Source organism: Triticum urartu, chromosome 7A, assembly GCF_056163025.1.
Source record: "Triticum urartu cultivar PI428250 chromosome 7A, HENAU_Tu73, whole genome shotgun sequence".
Lineage (NCBI taxonomy): Eukaryota > Viridiplantae > Streptophyta > Magnoliopsida > Poales > Poaceae > Triticum > Triticum urartu.
Window position 1 is genome coordinate 425,601,641 of NC_141879.1, and position 23,586 is coordinate 425,625,226.

A 23,586-nucleotide genomic window follows, 5' to 3' on the forward strand; every position below is an offset into this window, starting at 1 on the left:
GGTGAAGGAGGAGATAGGGGAGCGGCGGAGGTGTGCGATTCTTGGCCGGCATTTGGCCTCGTTTAAATAGGAGATTAAATAGACGGTCGGCGGGAGGAGCTCGGCCGGCATTGCATTTAATGTCGGCCCGGTCATGAACGGACGTGTGTCCAGAGTGGGTTTCTCGGCTTCCACACGGGTTTCATGGAGGCGTTTGAATGCGGCAAGGAGGCATGTTTAGACGGGTGTGCAGCGAGCGGCGCCCTTGACTCTGGCGTACGAAACCGCGCCATTCTTCCACTGATGTGTGGGCTCTTTGGGTACATGGCCTGCATGTTAGTGACCCAACACAGGAAGCGCACAGCAGATGAACTTTTGGTGGGACAGGGCGGTCAGAAGAGGGAATTTCATAAACCAATGATTGTTCTTTAAGTGTGACGTCATCTATTTCATGTAGATAAGCCTACTATATACTATAAGAGAATTTTAAAATTTTCATATATACATTGATAGCCCGTTTGATACGTTGATAAAGGTCGTTGCAAACATCAATGTTCTGCTTATCATAGATAAGATTGATTAATACCCGTAACAATCCATGTCCTTTACAAAGGGTGCATGCATGTATAGGTTGAGTGTCTGTCTTGCATCGTGTGTTGTGTGCATGCAGGCGTGCAAGTGTTGCGTGGGTGCATGTGTACGTTTCAGTGTTGCATGCATGTGTGCGTGCGTGTGTTCGTGAATGCAGGTGTACGTGTTAGTATTGCACGCCTACATGCGTGCGTGTATTCGTTATGTGTACGTGTCAATGTTGCACACCTGCATGCATGTGTGTGTTTGTGCGAGTGTTGCGTGTGTGCATGTGTACGTGCAGGGTGAGGCTACACGTCAGTCGACAGATTTTTTCATCTCTGTTCAGTCGATTTTCCAGCCGTTGGATACGAAATCAAGGGCCTGCAGTTTATCTTTAACCTCCACCCCCTGGGCCTCCAGCCACCACCGGCACCCGCCGCCCGCGGCCGGCCCGCTCCGCCTCGCCGCCCCACCCACCCCGAAACCACTCCCCACCGCCGGTTTGCCACCGCCCCGACCATCCCTCTAGGCCCCCCCTCTCGTGCCGAGCTTTTTCTCTAGCGATCCCCACGCCACCGCCCAATCACCGCCCCCCACCACTGGCGACTGCCAACCAGAGGTCTCACGACATAGAATCCCCACCGACCACTAATTTATTACCATTTTCGTCTTTCATATATGCGCTGATGGGTGGGCCCTATGGTAATGTGCGCTGCTGATGTGGACCATTTGACTGGTCAATTGATCGTGTCATCAACAAATTACAGAGCTATATGGTGAGTTAGTGACCGTATGATCACCCTAAAATGTATTTTATTAACACATTACAGACTCAAACTACCATTTCTTTCTTTCATATACGCGCTGGCAGGTGGGCCCCACGGTTACGCGCGTCGATGGTGCAACACTAGTTGCGCCACATGGAACGTTTGACTGGTCAATTCATCGTGTCATTAACAAAACACGAAGTTGTACTGGTGAGCCAGTGACCGTATAATCACGACATGTATTTTTTTAACACGGTACAAATGCAACCGCTCATATATACGCGCAAGCACTCACCACTATAAGCGCACACACGCAGACCATACCCCTATGAGCACCTTCGAGAGAGTGAGCCAGCATATGATCTTGAGATTTTAAGAAGTCACTGTAGGTTCCTCGTAGTCGAGGGGAATGTCTCCTCCCACTGAACGCACATCACCGAAAAATACTGATATCAATCCAGGATAAATGCGAGGAACACGACTTTAATCCTGGTGGGCTCGGGAAACCATTGTCCTCCTAACCATCCAACCACAGGTTGGTTAGCACCACAAAATGCATGTGGTGACTATGGTGAGCTTATTCTGAAGTCCGGTGACCATATCATGCTTTCGCTTCAAATACAATGACCGTAAGTGTCGTCAACAAAATACGGAGCACGCATCAAATACAATGTCCATTAGTGTCATCAACAAAATACAGAGATGTATTGTGAGCTAGATACCGTATGATCACCACGAGAATGTATACGGTGACCGTAATAACCATATTCTGAAGTCCAGTGACCGTATAGTGCTTTCTCTTGAAATACAGTGACCGCCACACGTGAATGTGTCAGGGGCATGCATACTTTTCGAGGGTCGAGAGATAGTTTGTGTGCGTACGTGAAAATGGTGTAGAAAGAGGGGGTGTCCGGTGGAGACAAGGAGAGATATGCCCTTCGTTTCTCTTTCCCGTGACTAATATTTTACGAGAAAATATAAACATTCACATTGCAGAACAAATATTTTTGGATGCACCATGCAATTAACTTTCATGTATAACATTGTACTATTGTATATGGTTATTTTCTTAGTGGCCGATTGCGTGTGTGGTGTGGTGGGCACATCATTTCTAGTTGGGGTGGGTGTCGGCGTCTTGGGAACGGGGGTACCCAGACCTGCCTGCCTACGGCCCAAGGAGTGGCTCATCCAGCGGCCTGGTACGGCCCATCTTCATCAGCAACCACTCAAGACCCTCGCGATGGGCCAAGCCTCACGAGGCGGACGACGCCAAGACCTCCTTGGGGCAGCCTCCCTAGGTTGGCTCCCGAGGAGCGGAGATATCTATGCAAGGTGCACCTCGCGAGGCCCGCATAACGTGAGCCATGACAACCAAGGCCAAGTGGGTGGCAGCGGGCGTAGGGCGCCAATTTCCTCTTTGGTGCTAAAGGGGCAAGCGCAGGCGAGGAGTCCCAAGGCATCAGGTAAAGGTTTCCATATCGGTGCAACAAGACCAAGACCAATAGGATGGCAGGACGGAGGTCACCGCGGAGCCCGCGGCGGCGTCACCACCAGAGCCTTTGGCAGGCGAAGACCACCTTCTGTTAGGATAAATTGTACTAATTGTACCCCTTCAAAATTGGTCATTGTGGGATCCCTTCCCGCCTAAACATTTGGGAAGAGGACCAGGGCCTCTATAAATAGGACTAGCCACCACCTTAGCAAGGGATTGATTCATTCAGACCATCCACACACACACACAAGCTCACCGAGCTAAAGAACACCTCTCCTCAGGAGGCTGTTCATCCCTTGTACTAGTTCATCCTCAGCATATGAGGCAATCCACCACACCACACTGGAGTAGGGTATTACACCACAACTGTGGACCGAACCAGTATAAACTCTCGTGTCTCTTGTTCCTTGGGTTCGGTGAGCTAGGCCTAGAGATCGTTGCAAGAGTGAGCGAGAGAGAGAGAGAGAGATTCGTCTACACCCTAGTGTTCGAACCTCAAGGGTTTGTCGGAACCCACGATCTGACTGGTCCAGCCAGTCTTCGTAGAGGTCGTCGACTGGGCAGTAACGCAGGAGCTCGCGTGCTATGAGCAGCATTGCCGGGGGCTCTCCTGCGCCATCCCTCTCGCTGCCTCACCCACCTCTAGCCGCGGGCGACGTAGATCATGGATCGCCATCGCCGCCTCCACATCAAGATGGCGCCCTTGCACCGAGATGCGTGGCTCACGGAGCGCCCCCTCTGCCTCTGCATCAGGATGGTGTCCTCACCCCAAGACGCGCGGTCCTGCGGCGTTATCCGCCATGCCGTGTGCCCGCGCACGAAGAAGGAAGCTGCCAAGAAGTCGCGAGACCGCAAGAAAACACTCCTGCACAACCCGCACCACCACATCAAGACCGTGCGCCATGAGGGGTGGTGGCGCATGGGTACCAAGACTAGGCTCCACCACCGCGACGGGCTCCGGTGACCACAGCAGGCGGCCGAGCCTTTACTCCTGAGCTGTGCACCATCATCTGGCCAGGCAAGTTCAAGCCGAACCTGCCTCCGCACTACGACGGCACCCCCGACCCTGCGGAGTTCTTGCAGCTCTACGAGCTAAGCATCGAGGCAGCCAATGGAGAAGATAAGGTCATGGCAAACTGGTTTCCCATGGCCCTCAAGGATGGGGCGCACTCGTGGCTCCTGAACCTGCCCGCTAGATCGATCTCCTCTTGGAGTGAGATGCATGAGCGTTTCGTCGCCAACTTCCAGGGCACTCGCGACCGCCCGCCTGCTGCTGGCGACTTGCGACGCATCAAGAAACAACCAGGGGAAACCCTGCAAAAGTACATCCAGCGCTTCGACAGCATCCACCTCAAGATCCCCAAGGTGACGGATGAGGCCATCAAGCATCTCCACGTTCTCCGATGGCGTCCGCGACGTCAAGATGAAGGAGGAGCTCGCCATACACGAAGCGCTATGCTCGGCCCTGGAGATGTTCAACATGGTAACCACGTGCGCAAGGGCTGAGGAAGGGCGCCTCTCCCTCTTCGAGCTCCCAGCTACAGACCAGGAGGACAAGAAGGCAAAGATCTAGGACATGAAGCGCAAGGGGGCTACCGTGCTTGCGGCAAACCTAGAGATTAAGCGCGGTCGCGACCACCCGGAATCATCCAGGGCCAACCGCCCCTTCTACGCCTTCCACAATGTTCACAGCCACAACACCAGCGATTGTTAGGAGCTCAGGGCCATCCGTGATGGGCGCTTCGATCGACGCCCCGAGCGTGGTGACCGGGGCTACGACCGCGGAGGAGGACGAAGTGGAGGATGCTGGGACGACCGCGGCCCCCACCATGAGTGGCATGACCGGCCTCGCGAGGACCATTGGTAGGACTCGCCTCGCGAGGGCGCCTGGAGGGATTAGCCTCGGGAGGATCATCCTTAGGGCAACACAGGCCTCCCTCTGCTGCCACCACTGCCAAGGAGAAACGACGACCACCATCAGGACGAGGGGGCTGCGGCTACCAGGAACCACGTGTCGTCGCCTGTATCTTGGGCGGCGCTCAAGCCCAGCCTGACAGCGTGTCTTCAAGCAGTTTGCTCGTGAGGTGAATGCGGCCCTTCCCAGGGTCGAGGCCACGCGCCCGCTCAGGTGGTCCAAGTGCTTCATCACCTTCAGCTCGGCGGACCAGCTCAAGTGCGCGGCAACTGTCGGCGCTCTCCCAATGCTCTACTCACCCGTCATCAGCAACGTTCAAGTCACGAAGACCCTTAACGACGGCGGCGCAGGGCTAAATGTCCTGTCCGTCGAGACATTTGACAACCTTCAGGTGCCATACGATCAGCTACAGCTTACCAAGCCTTTCTGAGGAGTGACCGACGGCTCCACCACCCCGATAGGGCAGGTCCACCTCCCTGTCACCTTCGGCCAGCGTGACAACTACCACACCGAGCTCATCGACTTCGTCGTCGCCTACATCCTCCTTCAATACAACACCATCCTTGGATATCCAGCCTTAGCCATGTTCATGACAGTAACCCACCACGGCTAAAACGTCCTCAAGATGCCAGGAAGCGGCGGCGTCATCTTGGTCGCCTGCGAGGAAAGAGATGTGGTGTGCTCCCTCGAGCGTGCTTACCAGGCTACAGCGGCCGAAGACCCCGACAACAGAGGCACCCCGCATCCTCCTGAGGCCAACCCCAAGAAGAAGAAGCAGCTACTCCGCCAAGGACCTCAGGAGGGCGGCGTCTCCAGCAGCACCACCTCAGGACCTATGCTCACAAATGGGACGCCTCCTTCCCTCGCATAGCAAGGCGCGCCCGGCACCCTCCTCGGGTTGGTCTTGCGGGCTCTCTTCTGGAGGACCTCAGACCTAGCCATCGTCATGAGGGAGGCGCTCGGGCACCGTGTGGAGGCGTTTTTCGCCACACGTTTCCCATAAGAGGGCGCGAGGCATAGAGTGCCTTACACTCAGGAATCCATCACCAAGGCGATCCAGGAGCTTCAGGAGGCAGGGTCCATATGTGATGGTCGTCTCCCACCATCCAGCGCGGCTCTCCACCCTGGCGAGGGCAGCGGGCTGCGTGTCTGCATTGTCATTCCGGGGCTCAACAAGGCAGCATCTCAGCGACAGTTCTGGCCTTCATGTGTTGGACGGTGCAATGGTCCACCTCACAACTACGCTCGCATGCCTCTCGGCCTGCCGAATGCGGTTGTCACCTTCCAGCATCACCTACGGAGCATTCTGGCGGCCGAGGAGGCCCGGCATCACGCTGTCCTGGAGGAGATCGCGATAGTTCCTCAAGAGCCACCAGGGCCTGTGGAGCGTCCTGAGGCTCAGGGCCCTGGCGGCTCGTGAGGAGCAACCTCTTCAGCACGTCTTCAGCTGCCCCGACACCACTCCAACACGATACCAGGTGACTCTTTCCAGTTCATCTAGTAAGGGGCTCCCATCGGGCAGCATTATCACCAAGTCACATGGGCCTGTCCCTGCTGTGTGTATCCTTTTTGTATCTTTAGCTTACTCTGTTGGGGGCGCCCCTCAGGCTGCATCATCCCCAGGCCGCTCGGGTTTGTCCCAGTGGCATGTATCATTCTTGCATCTAGCTAAGCTAACCTGCTCCATTGCTTGAGTCAACCCATGATTGTCACCTACTTGTCCGGTACTTCGATGCATCACCCACGACCATGCTTGTTACCACGTGTAGGATCGAAGTATGTCTAGAGGGGGGTGATTAGACTACTTTACCAAATAAAAACTTAACCTTTTCCCAATTTTAGTTCGTGGCAGATTTTAGCTATTTTAGGATAAGTCAAGCAATCATCACACAATTCAAGCAAGCATGCAAAGAGTATATTGGCAGCGAAAAGTAAGGCATGCAACTTGCAAGAATGTAAAGGGAAGGGTTTGGAGAATTCAAACGCTATTTGAGACACGGATGTTTTTCCCGTGGTTCGGATAGGTGGTGCTATCCTACATCCACGTTGATGGAGACTTCAACCCACGAAGGGTAACAGTTGCGCGAGTCCACACAGGGCTCCACCCAAGGGCAACGGTTGCGCGAGTCCACACAGGGCTCCACCCACGAAGGGTCCACGAAGAAGCAACCACCCACAAAGGGTCCACGAAGAAGCAACCTTGTCTATCCCACCATGGCCATCGCCCACGAAGGACTTGCCTCACTAGCGGTAGATCTTCACGAAGTAGGCGATCTCCTTGCCCTTAAAAACTCCTTGGTTCAACTCCACAATCTTGTCGGAGGCTCCCAAGTGACACCTAGCCAATCTAGGAGGCACCACTCTCCAAGAAGTAACAAATGGTGTGTAGGTAATGAACTCCTTGCTCTTGTGCTTCAAATGATAGTCTCCCCAACACTCAACTCTCTCTCATAGGATTTGGATTTGATGGAAAGAAGATTTGAGTGGGAAGCAACTTGGGAAGGCTAGAGATCAAGATTCATATGGTAGGAATGGAATGTCTTGATCTCAACACATGAGTAGGTGGTTTTCTCTCAGAACATATGAGTAGGAATGGTGTGTGTGTTCTGATGGCTCTCTCATCGAATGAGAAGGAGGTGGAGGGGTATATATAGCCTCCACACAAAATCCAACCGTTACACACAATTTACCAATCTCGGTGGGACCGAATCAGAAAACTCGGTCTGACCGAAGTAGTAAACCTAGTGACCGTTAGGAATTTCGGTGGGACTGACATGCAACTCGGTAGGACCGATTCGGTTAGGGTTTGGGCATAACGTAATCTCGGTGAGACCGATTACACAAACTCGGTGAGACCGAATTTGGTAATTAGCTAACCAGAGAGTTGGTCAGGCAAACTCGGTGGGACCGATTTGCTCTTTCGGTGAGACCGAGTGGAACTCGGTGAGACCGAAAAGTTACAAAGGGGAAACACTGAGTTTACATTGCAATCTCGGTGGGACCGATTCGCTCTTTCGGTGGGACCAAAAAGTTACGAAAGGGAAACAGAGAGTTTGCAACCCCATCTCGGTGGGACCGAGATCCTTATCGGTAGAACCGAATTGCTAGGGTTTGGCAGTGGCTAATGACAAGTGAAACTCGGTGGCGCCGGATAGGAAGAATCGGTAGGACCGAGTTTGGCTTAGAGTTTAGGTCATATGTGGATATGGGAAAGTAGTTGAGGGTTTTGGAGCATATCATTAAGCACATGAAGCAAGAGGTTCATTAAGCAACACCTCATCCCTCCTTAATAGTATTGGCTTTTCCTATGGACTCAATGTGATCTTGGATCACTAAAATATAAAATGAAGAATCATAAAGAGGTTTTGGAAGTTTAAGTCTATGACGAATCGGGGACTCCGAGCACTCCTCACACAGAGTGGTTCGAATCTGACTTGATCAAATTTTGTGATGCAGCATGAATAGAGTTTGAGACGAGAAAAGCATAGATAGCTAGAGGAGGTTCTTAAGCATTCTTGTCCATCCACTTGGCAAAAGAGGATAAAGCCAAACAGTCAAAACAACAAGTGGATGTCCTCGAATGAGTAAAATATGCAATCAGCATGCTCACACAATAAGATGGCAAATGAAATATGTGGCAAGGCATGCACAACCAATTCTAGCATCTATCAAGCAATTTGCGATGACTAGGTCATCTATATATGAGTATATTGACTTAGGAGTCAAGTGAGAACACTTGATCGTAGGTCATACTCATCGTTTAAGCTCAAGTGGGGTTACCACTTTTACATAAAGCATTGTTTTGTTCACATCTTTAGAGTTGCTTTAGCTCAAGTCTTAGAGTAAAGCTCCCCCTAGATGTGATATCCCCCCTAAGAGGGATGAACTAACCATGGGTTTTGTCGATGATGACTTCATGTAGATATTGAAGATGTGGATGCTCAATGTTGATGTAGATCTCTTGGAGCTATCCATTTGAGTGAATTGCACTTTCAATACCTACATGGGTTAGTCCCACAAGGAACAAACAAGGATATCCATAGACATAGAGTGATGCACACAAAAGATGATGTCCATGAAAACTTTTAGGTTACCTTGTCCCTTGTCGTACCAACAAGAGGGTTTGTGACTCCTTGAACTAGTGCAAGATGTGGAAGTTGATTGCACTTGTTCTTGCCAAAATGATAAGAGTGAAGTATGTTGGCAGAGTCACCCTCAAGAACTCTCTAGTTCTTCTTCTTTTGGATCCACATCATCTTGATGGGAATCCTTGGAGTTGTAGTCGTACTTGATGAAGTGGAACTTGAAGTAGTCTTGGGAATCCACTTGACTAAGGTCTTTGGAGCTTCTTCAAATGCATCAATTTCCTCTTGAAGCTTGTCCTTGCCTTTTTGCTCGTAGTCTTGTGGTGGAAGATCATCTTGAGCTTGTGTCCCCTTGAAAGAAGTATACTTCTCTTGTTGAGGGACAAACTTCGTCTTGGGGTATTGATCTTCTTCCCATTTAACTCCATTGGCATTGAACTTTCGTTCAAAACCAACACCTTGATTCTTCCGGTGCATTCCCTGCTTGCGCACAATTTCCTCGAATTGCTTACTCCCGGCAAGGCTCTTGTACACTCCTTTCTCTATAATTCCCTTCAATAAGCTATTTTCTTGCTCAAGTGTAACTTGGCTAAGAGAATCATTAGTGGAATCAAGAGAACTAATAGAAGCAACAATATTGATTTAGCATGTTCATTGTTACTACTAGAGGAAGAATCTTTCTTGTTACTAGACTTGACTTGAGGCATGTAAGTGGATAAGAGTAAACGCTTGGCAATGTAAGAAGAACTTTTCTTGCGGAGATCATCATTGATTGCCTTTAAGAACTCATGATCTTGCTCAAGATTGAGCTTTTCAAAGCGTAGTTTCTCATGAGCTCTTAAAAGTTCTTGGTGATCTTCGAAGATAGTGTCATGAGCTAATTTAAGAGTTTTTAGTTCTTTAGTTAGAGCCTCAATCTTCTCCTTATCATTGTCACTCGTTTTATCTTGATTAGCATGATTAATTGGTCTTTCATCATAGTATTCATCACTAGAGTTGTCACCAAGCAAATCATCACCTAACAAGTCATCTTCATCACTATTGAAATCAACATACTCGGGGTGTGTTACCTTAGGACCTTTGGCCATGAAGCATCTTCCAATTCCTTCATTTGTTGAGTCAGATATGTCGTAGGAGTTGGTTGACACAAGTGCTAGACCGGCAACACCTTCATCTTGAGTATCTTCGGAGTCGGAGTGATAACTTCTCTCGGAGTGGCTTTCGGAGTCGGAGCCGGATACCCATTCACCAACATGAGCTTGATGTCTTCGTCTTGTATAGCTCCTTGATGATTTTTCCTTCCTTTCCGAATCCTTGCTTCTCCGTGAGTATCTTCGTTCATAACGATCATCTCTACTCCTTCTCTCTCTTGGTGGTGATCCTATGCTTCTTCTTTTTGGAGAATCTTCTCTTCTCTTGTAGGGAGCCGTACACTCATTGGAATAGTGTCCGGGTCTTCCACAGTTGTAACAGTTTCGCTCTCGACTAGAAGATCTTTTGTCATTGTAGGACCTTGACTTGGAGCTTCTATCTTTGCTTCTACTCTTGTAGAACTTGTTGAAGTTCTTCACCATTAAGCTCAATTCTTCATTGAAGTCTTGTTTCTCACTTGATGATGTAGGGGCTTCACATGAGGCTTTATAGGCACCACTTGATTTGTTGTGAAGTTCCTCTTTATCCTTAAGTGACATCTCATGAGCAACAATTCTTCCAATCACCTCCGTTGGCTTGAGATCTTTGTAATTGGGCATCATTTGGATCAATGTGCACACGGTATCATATTTTCCATCCAAGGCTCTTAGGATCTTCTTGATGATGAATCTATCGGTCATCTCTTCACTTCCTAAGCCGGCAATCTCATTTGTGATGAGAGCAAGCCTAGAGTACATTTCAGCGACACCTTCACCATCCTTCATCTTGAACTTGTCAAGTTGGCTTTGAAGCACATCCAACTTGGATTCCTTGACGGAGTCGGTACCTTCGTGCATATCAATCAAAGTGTCCCAAATTTCCTTTGCATTCTCAAGGCGGCTGATTTTGTTGAATTCTTCAGGGCACAATCCGTTGAAGAGAATATCACAAGCTTGAGCATTGTATTGCAACATCTTCAACTCATCCGCGGTAGCTTCACAGTTTGGTTCTCTCCCATCAAAGAAGTCACCTTGCAAACCAACACACACAATAGCCCAAACGGCGGGGTTATGTCCAAGAATATGCATTTTCATTTTATGCTTCCAACTAGCAAAATTAGTACCATCAAAGTAAGGACCTCTACGGTGATAATTTCCCTCGCTAGACGCCATACTCTCCTAGGTTGTGAAACCAAGACTATGACCACCAAAAGCTATGGAGATCAAGAAAATGGAGACCAAGGCTCTGATACCACTTGTAGGATCGAAGTATGTCTAGAGCGGGGGTGATTAGACTACTTTACCAAATAAAAACTTAACCTTTTCCCAATTTTAGTTCTTGGCAGATTTTAGCTATTTTAGGATAAGTCAACCAATCATCACACAATTCAAGCAAGCATGCAAAGAGTATATTGGCAGCGGAAAGTAAGGCATGCAACTTGCAAGAATGTAAAGGGAAGGGTTTGGAGAATTCAAACGCTATTGGAGACACGGATGTTTTTCCCGTGGTTCGGATAAGTGGTGCTATCCTACATCCACGTTGATGGAGACTTCAACCCACGAAGGGTAACGGTTGCGCGAGTCCACACAGGGCTCCACCCAAGGGCAACGGTTGCACGAGTCCACACAGGGCTCCACCCACGAAGGGTCCACGAAGAATCAACCACCCACAAAGGGTCCATGAAGAAGCAACCTTGTCTATCCCACCATGGCCATCGCCCACGAAGGACTTGCCTCACTAGCGGTAGATCTTCACGAAGTAGGCAATCTCCTTGCCCTTACAAACTCCTTGGTTCAACTCCACAATCTTGTCGGAGGCTCCCAAGTGACACCTAGCCAATCTAGGAGACACCGCTCTCCAAGAAGTAACAAATGGTGTGTAGGTAATGAACTCCTTGCTCTTGTGCTTCAAATGATAGTCTCCCCAACACTCAACTCTCTCTCATAGGATTTGGATTTGGTGGAAAGAAGATTTGAGTGGAAAGCAACTTGGGAAGGCTAGAGATCAAGACTCATATGGTAGGAATGGAATGTCTTGATCTCAACACATGAGTATGTGGTTTTCTCTCAGAACATATGAGTAGGAATGGTGTGTGTGTTCTGATGGCTCTCTCATCGAATGAGAAGGAGGTGGAGGGGTATATATAGCCTCCACACAAAATCCAACCGTTACACACAATTTACCAATCTCGGTGGGACCGAATCAGAAAACTTGGTCTGACCGAAGTAGTAAACCTACTGACCGTTAGGAATTTCGGTGGGACTATCATGCAACTCGGTAGGACCGATTCGGTTAGGGTTTGGGCATAACGTAATCTCGGTGAGACCGATTACACAAACTAGGTGAGACCGAATTTGGTAATTAGCTAACCAGAGAGTTGGTCAGGCAAACTCGGTGGGACCGATTTGCTCTTTCGGTGAGACCGAGTGGAACTCGGTGAGACCGAAAAGTTACAAAGGGGAAACACTGAGTTTACATTGCAATCTCGGTGGGACCGATTCGCTCTTTTGGTGGGACCAAAAAGTTACGAAAGGGAAATAGAGAGTTTGCAACCCCATCTCGGTGGGACCGAGATCCTTATCGGTAGAACCGAATTGCTAGGGTTTGGCAGTGGCTAATGACAAGTGAAACTCGGTGGCGCCGGATAGGAAGAATCGGTAGGACCGAGTTTGGCTTAGAGTTTAGGTCATATGTGGATATGGGAAAGTAATTGAGGGTTTTGGAGCATATCATTAAGCACATGAAGCAAGAGGTTCATTAAGCAACACCTCATCCCTCCTTAATAGTATTGGCTTTTCCTATGGACTCAATGTGATCTTGGATCACTAAAATATAAAATGAAGAGTCTTGAGCTTTTGAGCTTGAGCCAATCCTTTGTCCTTAGCATTTTGAGGGTTCCACTTTCACATCCATGCCATGCCAATCATTGAGCTTTCCTGGAATAATCACCTTGGAATAGCATTAGCTCAATGAGCTATATGTTGTTATGAATTACCAAAACCACCTAGGGATAGTTGCACTTTCACCACGGGAGCCGCACGCCGGTTGTCTTTCTTCAGGATTCTTCACATGAGTAGGCTAGGCACGGCATCTGTGCTTGGGTCCGTCCCTGCAGCATCGATAAAACCAAGGACTGAGCTCTGTCTGGCGGGCCGGCCCCGTTCATGTCACCTCCTGGGGTCATTGGTGTCTGGCCTTCTCATGTGATTGCCTCAGGGGATTCGTCCGGTGCAGGTTACCTAACCATATCGCACGACCATTGAAGCTATCAAGAATCAAGACCAGGTGCAACCTGCCTTGAGGTAGGGCCTCGTGAGTCCCGCGTTGGATCACGAGTGCCCAGACACACCTCGTCTAGCCCTACCGTGCAAGCCACGTGTCAGGGCGGGGATGTACACGCCCCGGGGGCTCCACTCAGAGGGAGCCCTCACCCACGTGCCAGTGGAAGCACCATGCTCCGCAATGGAAGTCGACACGGTCGAGGAGCGGCCATGCCCGTGCAAGAGCGGAAGCGCTATGCTCCGCGCTGGTGATAAACAACTAAGGGCGGCCCCTTGGCCGCATCAACCTCAGGGAGCCACCCGGCTCAGTGTCCAGCCTCGTTGCAACGCTTTCCTCTCGGGAGAGTTGTGCGAGGGGGCTGGCATGGGGGCTACGCTCAGGTCACGCCTAGCATACGCCGCCCTGCCAGGTCCCTTAGATCTGGTCATCATGCGCCCCTCCCGAGCGGGACCTCGGCGAGGATAGGTATGAAGGTCCATTTGCGCATGAAGGGGGACTCCTGAACATCGCGACTCAGGAGCCTAACTGGACACGTAGCCCCTCACCCCTTGGTCCCGTCCTGGTGATCAGTACGGCCCAACGGCGGCTGAGGTATGCGAGGGGTCGGGCCCTGCCGACGTAGAACCCTAAGGCCTATTTCTACATCTCCTTCACGTAGGCCGTTTGCGCGTCAAGGGGGTCTCCTCGGCATCGTGACTTAGGAGCCTAACTGGACACATAGCCCCTCACCCCTTGGTCCCATCCTAGTGATCCGGACGGCCCAACGGCGGCGGAGGTATGCGCGGGGTCGGGCCTTACCGATGTAGACCCCTAAGGCCTATCTCTGCATCTCCTTCCCGTAGGCCGTTTGCGCGTCAAGGGGGACTCCTGAGAATTGCGACTCAGGATCCTAACTGGCCACGTAGCCCCTCACCCCTTGGTCCCGTCCTAGTGATCCAGACGGCCCAACGGCGGCTGAGGTATGCGCGGGGTCGGGCCCTGCCGACGTAGAACATCAAGCAAATGGGAAGGAAATCATGAAACCTAAATAAATTATTACACAACATAATGTTCCTTAAACACCAAATAGAATTTTTTGACGCCTCCACGAGGCACGTCTCATGTCACAGGAAAGTTCACGGGAATGTAAAACGAAAAGGAGCATCATTCTTCACCATCAAGCCTCTCCTTCAGCCTTGGGCGCCGTCGTCCAGGAGCGCCTTCCCGTCGGCAGCATCCCCGTCGGCCGTGTCGTTGGCCTTGGTCGCAGGGTCGGCGGCACCACCAGTTGGGGGTGTAGGGTCGAAGGCGAGGAACTTCTTCAATAGGGCCTCCACCTGGCCCTTCACGGCTGTGGCAGCAACTGCACAACACTCCTCCTCAATAGGCTCGAGCAGCTTGCCGAGATCAGCGGCGGGGTTGCGAAGATGGAGATGGCTAAAAATGCACATCAGAGCTGAAGAATAAAGCACGCAGGCTTCCCCCTCCACCATGGGGCCGATCTCGTCAACGACACCCTCGAGCGCCACAATAAGATAAGGAAGCAGCTAGGTGGGGCCTTTGTCATCTATCACCAGCGGCTTCTCCAAGCCCTTCTCGTAGAGTGCCCCCAGCGCCTCACAAGATCTCTCCACAAGAGACATGAAGGCCACACGATCCTCAGCCACAGCCTTCGCCTTGGCTTCCAGCTGGGTCTTCTCCGCCTCCACCCTCTGCTCTAGCTCCTCCAGACGGTGGCGCTCTGCGGCCTGCGCCCTCGCCAACTACTCCAACTCAGCATCACAACCGGTGACAGCGTCCTCTCGGGCCTACATCTTCTCCTCCTCCTCCTTGTGACTGCGGGCCTTGGCCGCGCGCTCGTTGCACATGATCTCTAGCTCGGTCTCTATCGACCGACAGCGCTCCTTGGTGGCTTCGGCATCCTTCAGTGCCGCCTCGCGGGCGGTCGTGGCCTGGTTGACAACCTGCGTGCCCTCCACGGAGGCTGCCATGGCCTGACCCCAGGCCGCTCTCACCGACGCATCGGATCACAGCCACCCCGAGATCAACTCCATGCGCCCTAGTGCTAGGCGGTGACTAGGACCATGGAGGTCGTCCCAGAGCTGGGTCAGCGCAGAAAGAGCCTCCACCAGCACATCAGGTGCGTCGGAAGGATCATGGGCCAGCGGCATAACAGGAGGAGGAGGCAGTGTTACCACCGCGGCTTGCGCGCTGGCAGCAGCGGAAGAAGGAACCAGGGGCTCCTGAGCCATTGAAACATCGGCGGGTGCTACCACTTGAGCATGCATTGGTTTTCCCTTGAAGAGGAAAGGGTGATGCAGCAAAGTAGCGTAGTATTTCCCTCGGTTTTTAAGAACCAAGGTATCAATCCAGTAGGAGATAACATGCAAGTCACCTAGTACCTGCACAAACAATCAAGAACCTCGCAACCAACACGATAAAGGGGTTGTCAATCCCTTCACGGTCACTTACGAAAGTGAGATCTGATAAAGATAGTAAGATAAATATTTTTGGTATTTTTGTTGTATAGATTGGAAAGTAAAGATAGCAAAATAGTAAACGAGATGCGATAATAAAAAGAGATGTAATATAAGGTTGAGACCCGGGGGCCATAGGTTTCACTAGTGGCTTCTCTCATGATAGCATGTATTATGGTGGGTGAGCAAATTACTGCCAAGAAATTGATAGAAGAGCGCATAGTTATGAGAATATCTAGGCAATGATTATGAAATATAGGCATCACGTCTGTATTAAGTAGACCGAAACGATTCTGCATCTACTACTAATACTCCACATATCGACCGCTATCCAGCATGCATCTAGAGTATTAAGTTCATAAGAACAGAGTAATGCTTTAGGCAAGATGACATGATGTAGAGGGATAAACTCAAGCAATATGATATAAACCCCATCTTTTTATCCTCGATGGCAACAATACAATACGTGCCTTGCGGCCCCTACTGTCACTGGGAAAGGATACCGCAAGATTGAACCCAAAGCTAAGCACTTCTCCCATTGCAAGAAAGATCAATCTAGTAGGCCAAACTAAACCGATAATTCGAAGAGACTTGCAAAGATATCAAATCATGCATATAAGAATTCAGAGAAGAACCAAATATTGTTCATAGATAAACTTGATCATAAATCCATAATTCATCGGATCTCGGCAAACACACCGCAAAAAGTATTACATCGAATAGATCTCCAAGAACATCAAGGAGAACTTTGTATTGAGCATCTAGCTAATAACTATGGACCCGAAGGTCTATGGTAAACTAGTCACACATCATCGGAGAGGCTATGATGTTGATGTAGAAGCCCTCCATGATCGAATCCCCCTGGCAGATCACCGGAAAAGGCCCCAGACGGGATCCCACGGGTATAGAAGGTTGCGGCGGTGGAAAAGTGGTTTCGTTTCTCTCCTGGATGTTTTTAGGGTATAAGAGTATATATAGGCGAAAGAAGTACGTCGGTGGTGCTATGAGGGGCCCACGAGGGTGGGGGCGCGCCTACCCCCTGGGCGCGCCCTCCTGCCTCATGGCCGCCTCGTTGCGTCTCTGACTTCCACTCCAAGTCTCCTGGATTGCACTTGTGCCAAGAAAGATCATCGTGAAGGTTTCGTTCCGTTTGGATTCCGTTTGATATTCCTTTTCTGCGAAACACTGAAATAGGCAAATAACAGAAACTGCACTAGGCCTCCGGTTAATAGGTTAGTCCCAAAAATAATATAAAAGAGCATATTAAAGCCCATTAAACATCCAAAACAGATAATATAATGGCATGGAACAATAAAAAAATTATAGATACATTGGAGACGTATCAGCATCCCCAAGCTTAATTCATGCTCGTCCTCGAGTAGGTAAATGATAAAAACGGAATTTTTGATGTGGAATGCTTCCTAACATAATTTTCAATGTAATTTTTGTTATTGTGGCATGAATATTTAGATCCAAAAGATTCAAGACAAAATTTTAATATTGAAATAAAAATAATAATACTTCAAGCATACTAACCAAGCAATTATGTCTTCTCAAAATAACATAGCCAAAGAAAGCTCATCCCCACAAAATCATATAGTTTGGCCATGCGTCAATCGCCACGCGTCAGTCGAGGCCGCAGGCTATTGGGGCCCGCGGCGCTCCGGACTTTCCCCTTGGCTTCGCCTCGAAGCCAAGTCCGAGTGCGCCTTGGGACTGGGGGCAACTATCGGTGTCCTAGGAACGGGGGTACCCAGACCTGCCTGCCCGCGGCCCAGGGCGTGGCTCATCCAACGGCCTGGTACAGCCCATCTTCATCAGCAACCACTCAAGACCCTCGCGAGGGGCCAAGCTTCGTGAGGCGGACGATGTCAAGACCTCCTGGGGCAACCTCTCTAGGCTGGCTCCCGAGGAGCGGAGATATCTATGCAAGGTGGACCTCGCGAGGCCCGCGTGACTTGAGCCATGACGACCAAGGCCAGGCGGGCACCAGTGGGCAAAGGGTGCCAGTTTCCGCTTTGGTGCTAAAGGGGCAAGCGCAGGTGAGGAGTCCCGAGGGATCAGGCAAAGGTTTCCATACCGGTGCAACAAGACCAAGACCAACAGGACGGCAGGACGGAGGTCACCGCGGATCCCGCAGCGGTGTCACCACCAGAGCCTTTGGCAGGCTAAGACCACCTTTTGTCAGGATAACTTGTACTAGTTGTACCCCTTCGAAATTGGCCGTTGTGGGATCCCTTCCTGCCTAAACATTTGGGAACAGGACCAGGGCCTCTATAAATAGGACTAGCCACAACCGTAGCAAGGGACAGATCATTCAGACCATCCACACACACACAAGCTCAACGAGCTAAAGAACACCTCTCCTTAGGAGGCTGTTCATCCCTTGTACTAGTTTATCCTCAGTCTAAGAGGCAATCCACCACACCACACTGGAGTAGGGTATTACACCACAACGGTGACCCAAACCAGTATAAACTCTCATGTCTCTTGTTCCTTGGGTTCGGCGAGCTAGGCCTAGAGATCGTTGCGAGAGTTTGCCGGAACCTCAAGGGTTCGCCGGAACCCACGATCCGACAGTGATCATTTCAAGTTGTGGTGGGTCAACATGAGGACTCATGGGTCGATTCCATCATGCGCCACATAGGTTGCACCAAGACGCATTATAAGACCCATGTGGAGGACTCGACGTACAAGACGAAGCTACCAGAGTCGTGGAGGATTGTAACGCCCTCGATGTGGCTATATCTCCCACGTGTCGAAGCACGACTTAGAGGCATAACCGCATTGAAAGCAATGTTGCAAGTGAGGTAATATTCACAACATCCCATGTAAATAAATAAAGGGGAAAGGAACATAGTTGGCTTACACTCGCCACATCACACAAATACATAAATAAGCCATTACATTCATCCAATACACTCAAGGTCTGACTATGGAACCAAAATAAAGATCAACCCCAAATGCAACATAGTCCCCGATCGCCCCAACTGGGCACCACTACTGATCATCTAGGAAAGACACGTAGTAACATCCTGAGTCCTCATCGAACTCCCACTTGAGCTCTGTCGAATCACCTGGAATGGCATCATCGGTCCCTGCATCTGGTTTTGGAAGTAATCTGTGAGTCACGGGGACTCGGCAATCTCACACCCTCGCAATCAAGACTATTTAAGCTTATAGGTAGGGTAAAGGTATGATGTGGAGCTGCAGCAAGCGACTAGCATATAAGGTGGCTAACATATTTGCAAAAGAGAGCGAGAAGAGAAGGCAAAGGCATGAGCGACAAACTATGATCAAGAAGCGATCCTAGAACAACCTACATCAAACATTACTCCAACACTGTGTTCACTTCCCGGACTCCACCGAGAAGAGACCATCACGGTTACACACGCGGTTGGTGCATTTTAATTAAGTTAAGTTTCAGGTTATCTACAACCAGACATTAACAAATTCCCATCTGCCCATAACCGCGGGCATGGCTTTCGAAAGATCAAATCCCTGTAGGGGAGTCCCAACTTAGCTCATCACAAGCTCTCACGGTCAACGAAGGATATTCCTTCTCCCAAGACAATCCGATCAGACTCGGCATCCCGGTTACAAGACATTTCGACAATGGTAAAACTAAACCAGCAAAGCCACCCAGATGTGCCGATAAATCCCGATAGGAGCTACACATATCTCGTTCTTAGGGCACACCAGATGAGCAAGACGTCGGGTAGGCTAGCCCAGAGTTGCCCCTTTTAGCCCCGGACATCGCTCAGTTGAACCAACACTTAGAGAAGCACTGGCCCGGGGGGGTTAAAAATAAAGATGACCCTTGAGTCCGTGAAACCCAAGGGGAAAAGGCTAGGTGGCGAATGGTAAAAGCAATGTTGGGCCATGCTGGAAGAGTTTTATTCAAGGCAAACTGTCAAGGGGTTCCCATTATAACCCAACCATGTGAGGAACACAAAATCTGGGAATATAACACCGATATGATGGAAACTAGGGCAGCAAGAGTGGAACAAAACACCAGGCATAAGGCCGGGCCTTCCACCCTTTACCAAGTGTATGGGTGCATTAAGATAAACAAGATAATATAATGATAACCCAACAATAAACATTTTCCAACAAGGAACGATCTCCAATCTTCACCTGCAACTAGCAACGCTATAAGAGGGGCTGAGCAAAGCGGTAACATAGCCAAACAACGGTTTGCTAGGACAAGGTGGGTTAGAGGTTTGACATGGCAATACGGGAGGCATGATAAGCAAGTGGTAGGTATCATAGCATAGGCATAGCAAAAGAGCGAGCATCTAGCAAGCAAAGATAGAAGTGATTTCGAGGGTATGGTCATCTTGCCTGCAAAGTTCTCAGAGTTTCCTTGATCCTTGTAGGCATACTCAACGGGCTCCTCGATCACGTACTCGTCTCCCGGCTCTACCAAAACAAGAACAACAAGCAAAAGGAACGCAATCAACCACGTGCAATGCTCAAACAATATGATGCAATCATGGTCTGATATGCGGGATGCAGTATGTGATGCATATGCAAGATTTGGAAAGGAATGAATGAACCTGGCCTCAACTTGGAAATCCAAGAGTTCCACTGGACAGAGGAGATGATTTCGGTCGAAATCGATATAAAGATCACCGGAATCGGATGCACGGTTTGGAAATGGCAAGCAAAACAAATATGGCAACGGTCTGCGATTAACAGCAAGTAGCCTTCTAGATGCATCAAGATAAATATGCTACAGCACTCAAACATGGCAACAAAATACATGGCAGGGGTCCAATCAAGATGCTTGACAAAAGATGAACACTGAGCTATGGCTAATTCACTCATTAACAGGTTCAAACAAGCATGGAAAAAGTGCAAACGATAACAGGTTTCAGACTTAGAGAAAATAACACAAGTCAGGAATTTATCATCAGGAAGCAAACTTTAGAGCATGAAAACTACATGCTACAGGAACACAACATGGCAAAGCCAGGCATGGCATGAAGCTACTCAAAGCCTATTACAAAAGTCCTTTAGTGACCATGAGCCAAAAGGGATCAGAAAATACAATTGCAAGCATGTGAACATAGCAAAAACATAAACAGATTCAGACTTAGTGAAAAACTGGAGCATGGCAAAACAGTTAACAAGTAGGCATGTTTACGAGCTCGATGCACTCACTACGAGGCATTGCATGACAAACTAAGCATACACCCAGCAAGTAGACATGGCATAGAAGCTAGACATGGCAAGAACAACAATATAGCATGCACGGATCAACAACAACAAGCTTGGCAAAATTGCTGAACATGTTAACAATCTGCCCGGAACATTTTATAGCAAAAGTAGAGCTCGATTGATCAAGCTAGGGTGCTCCATAAATGCAAACAAATACATGGATGGATAGAGCACAACAATATCTACAAAACATCCTTACTGATCATCCTCAAAAGAGGCACGGATCACTAGGAAACAACATGAACATATGGCATAAAAACAATAACAGGACAAGGACTTAGTGAAATTCTAAGTCCCTGAAATCAGCATCATTGAGTAAGCTACTTTGCATGCTTGTGCTAGTCACCATAAAGATCACAAAAATACATGGCATACACCCCTGTAAAGATGGCATGGCATTCTTCAAAACACATGTAGAGCTCAGGATCATATCATGCACACATTAATCATCGCAAAATTAACAAAAGTGCAATTGCTGAAACAGATCTGAAACTATCCTCACATAGCCCTCTTCCAACAGCATTTCGGGCATCAAGATGAGCTCAAATGAAAATGATGCAGTGATATTAAATGATGTACTCGTCGAGACGAACATTTTGATATGCTACACGCACGAATCGGAGCTACGATGAGGAAGTTATGGCATGTCAAAGTATGCAAAAAAGCTAGGGTTTCGGGGAGAAAGTCAACCGAGGTGGATCCAGATCCAGATCGGCGTGGAAACTGAGGTGGCTAGAGTACTGTAGCTGGCCGGGGCGGAACTTGCCGGACTTGACGAGAGCTCGCCGGGGTGCGGCCGGCGACGAAGAGGAAGGCGACGGCGTCGGGTGGCGCCTGCGGGGCGGCGCGCGGTGAGCCGGGGCGACGGCATTGGTCGCCGGCGTCATGGAGTCGTGGCGGCCGGTGAAGGTACAGCGGAGGGCGGCGGAGGTCGGCGGTCGGGCGGCGGGAAGGAGAGGCGAGGCGCGCGGGGCCTCGGGCCCGGTTGGCGGCGGGGAGGGCCGACCTCGGGCCCCGTGGGCCGGCAGGTTCTGCGGCGAAGTGGGCACCCGCCCGGGACACTTGGCGGCGTTCTACTGGTCGGCGGCGGCGGCGCGAGATGTCCGTCTAGGAACGAACACTGTCCAGCGGCAGAGAGGGGATTTTTTTTTAGGGTTTGGAAGAGGAGATCTGGGATTTTCAAGAGGAGGCCTATTTATAGAGGTAGAGGGAGCTAGGAAGCTCCAAATGAGGTGTGGTTTTCGGCCACGCATTCTTGATCGAACGATCTAGATGATGGAGGAGGTTTTGGTGGGTTTTGGGCCACTTTGGACGGGTGTTGGGCTGCACCACACACGAGGCCTTTTCGGTCCCTCGGTTAATGGTTGGAGTATCAAACGAAGTCCAAATGGCACGAAACTTGACAGGCGGTCTACTGGTAGTAAACCAAGGCTGCATGGCAAGTCTCGGTCCAATCCGTAAACATTTAACCCACAAACACGAAAAGAGGTTGAAAGGGACACCGGAGGACATAGGAGCGCCAGAATGCAAAACGGACAACGGGGAAAATGCTCGGATGCTTAAGACAAACACGTATGCAAATGCAATGCGCATGATGACATGATATGGGATGCATGACAGAAAAAACACACAGAGGCGAAAACCCGACAACGAGGAAATAAATATAACTTAGTGCCAAAAACAGCAAAAGTTGGAATACAAATAAGGTAAATTACATCCGGGGTGTTACAACACTCCACCACTACGAAAGGATCTCGTCCGGAAAAACTCCGGGTACTCAAAACGGAGGTGATCCTCGCGTTCCCAGGTGGCTTCATGGTTGGAATGATGTGACCACTTGACTTTCAGGAATTTGATAGACTTGTTGCGAGTCTTGCACTCAGCTTCTTCAAGAATAGCAATGGGATGCTCACGATAAGACAGGTCTTCTTGGAGATCAATGTCTTTGAAGTTGATGGTGCGGTCAGGAGTCTTGAAACACTTGCGGAGTTGAGATACATGAAACACGTCGTGCACGTTTGCAAAGTTGGAGGGAAGCTCAAGTTGATAGGCGAGATCGCCTCTTTTGCTGATGATCTTGAAAGGACCCACGTATCTAGGGGCAAGCTTCCCTTTGATATCGAAGCGACGAGTACCTTTCATTGGAGATACGCGGAGGTAGACATGGTGTCTGATCTCGAAAGCCAAGTCACGATGCTTGCTATCATAGTAACTCTTCTGGCGCGATTGCGCGGCTTTGAGATTATCACGAATGACTTTGCACCTTTCTTCTTCCTCTGTGATCAAGTCATTGCCAAGAAGTTGACGTTCACCAGTCTCTGACCAGTTAAGAGGAGTACGGCACTTCCTGCCATAGAGAATTTCGAATGGGGCCTTGCCCGAACTCGCTTGTAATCTGTTGTTGTAGGAGAACTCGGCCTATGGAATACAATCTTCCCACTTCATGCCGAAAGAGATGACACAAGCCCTGAGCATATCTCAAGAATATGATTTACTCGCTCGACTTGGCCACTGGTTTGAGGATGAAAAGTTGTGTTGAAGTGAATGTTGGTGCCCATGGCCTTCTGAAAAGAATCCCAAAACTTAGAGGTGAAGATGCTGCCACGATCTGAAGATATCAACTGCGGAATGCCGTGCAGCGAGACAATCCAGGAGGTATATAGCTCTGCCAATTGAGCTGCTG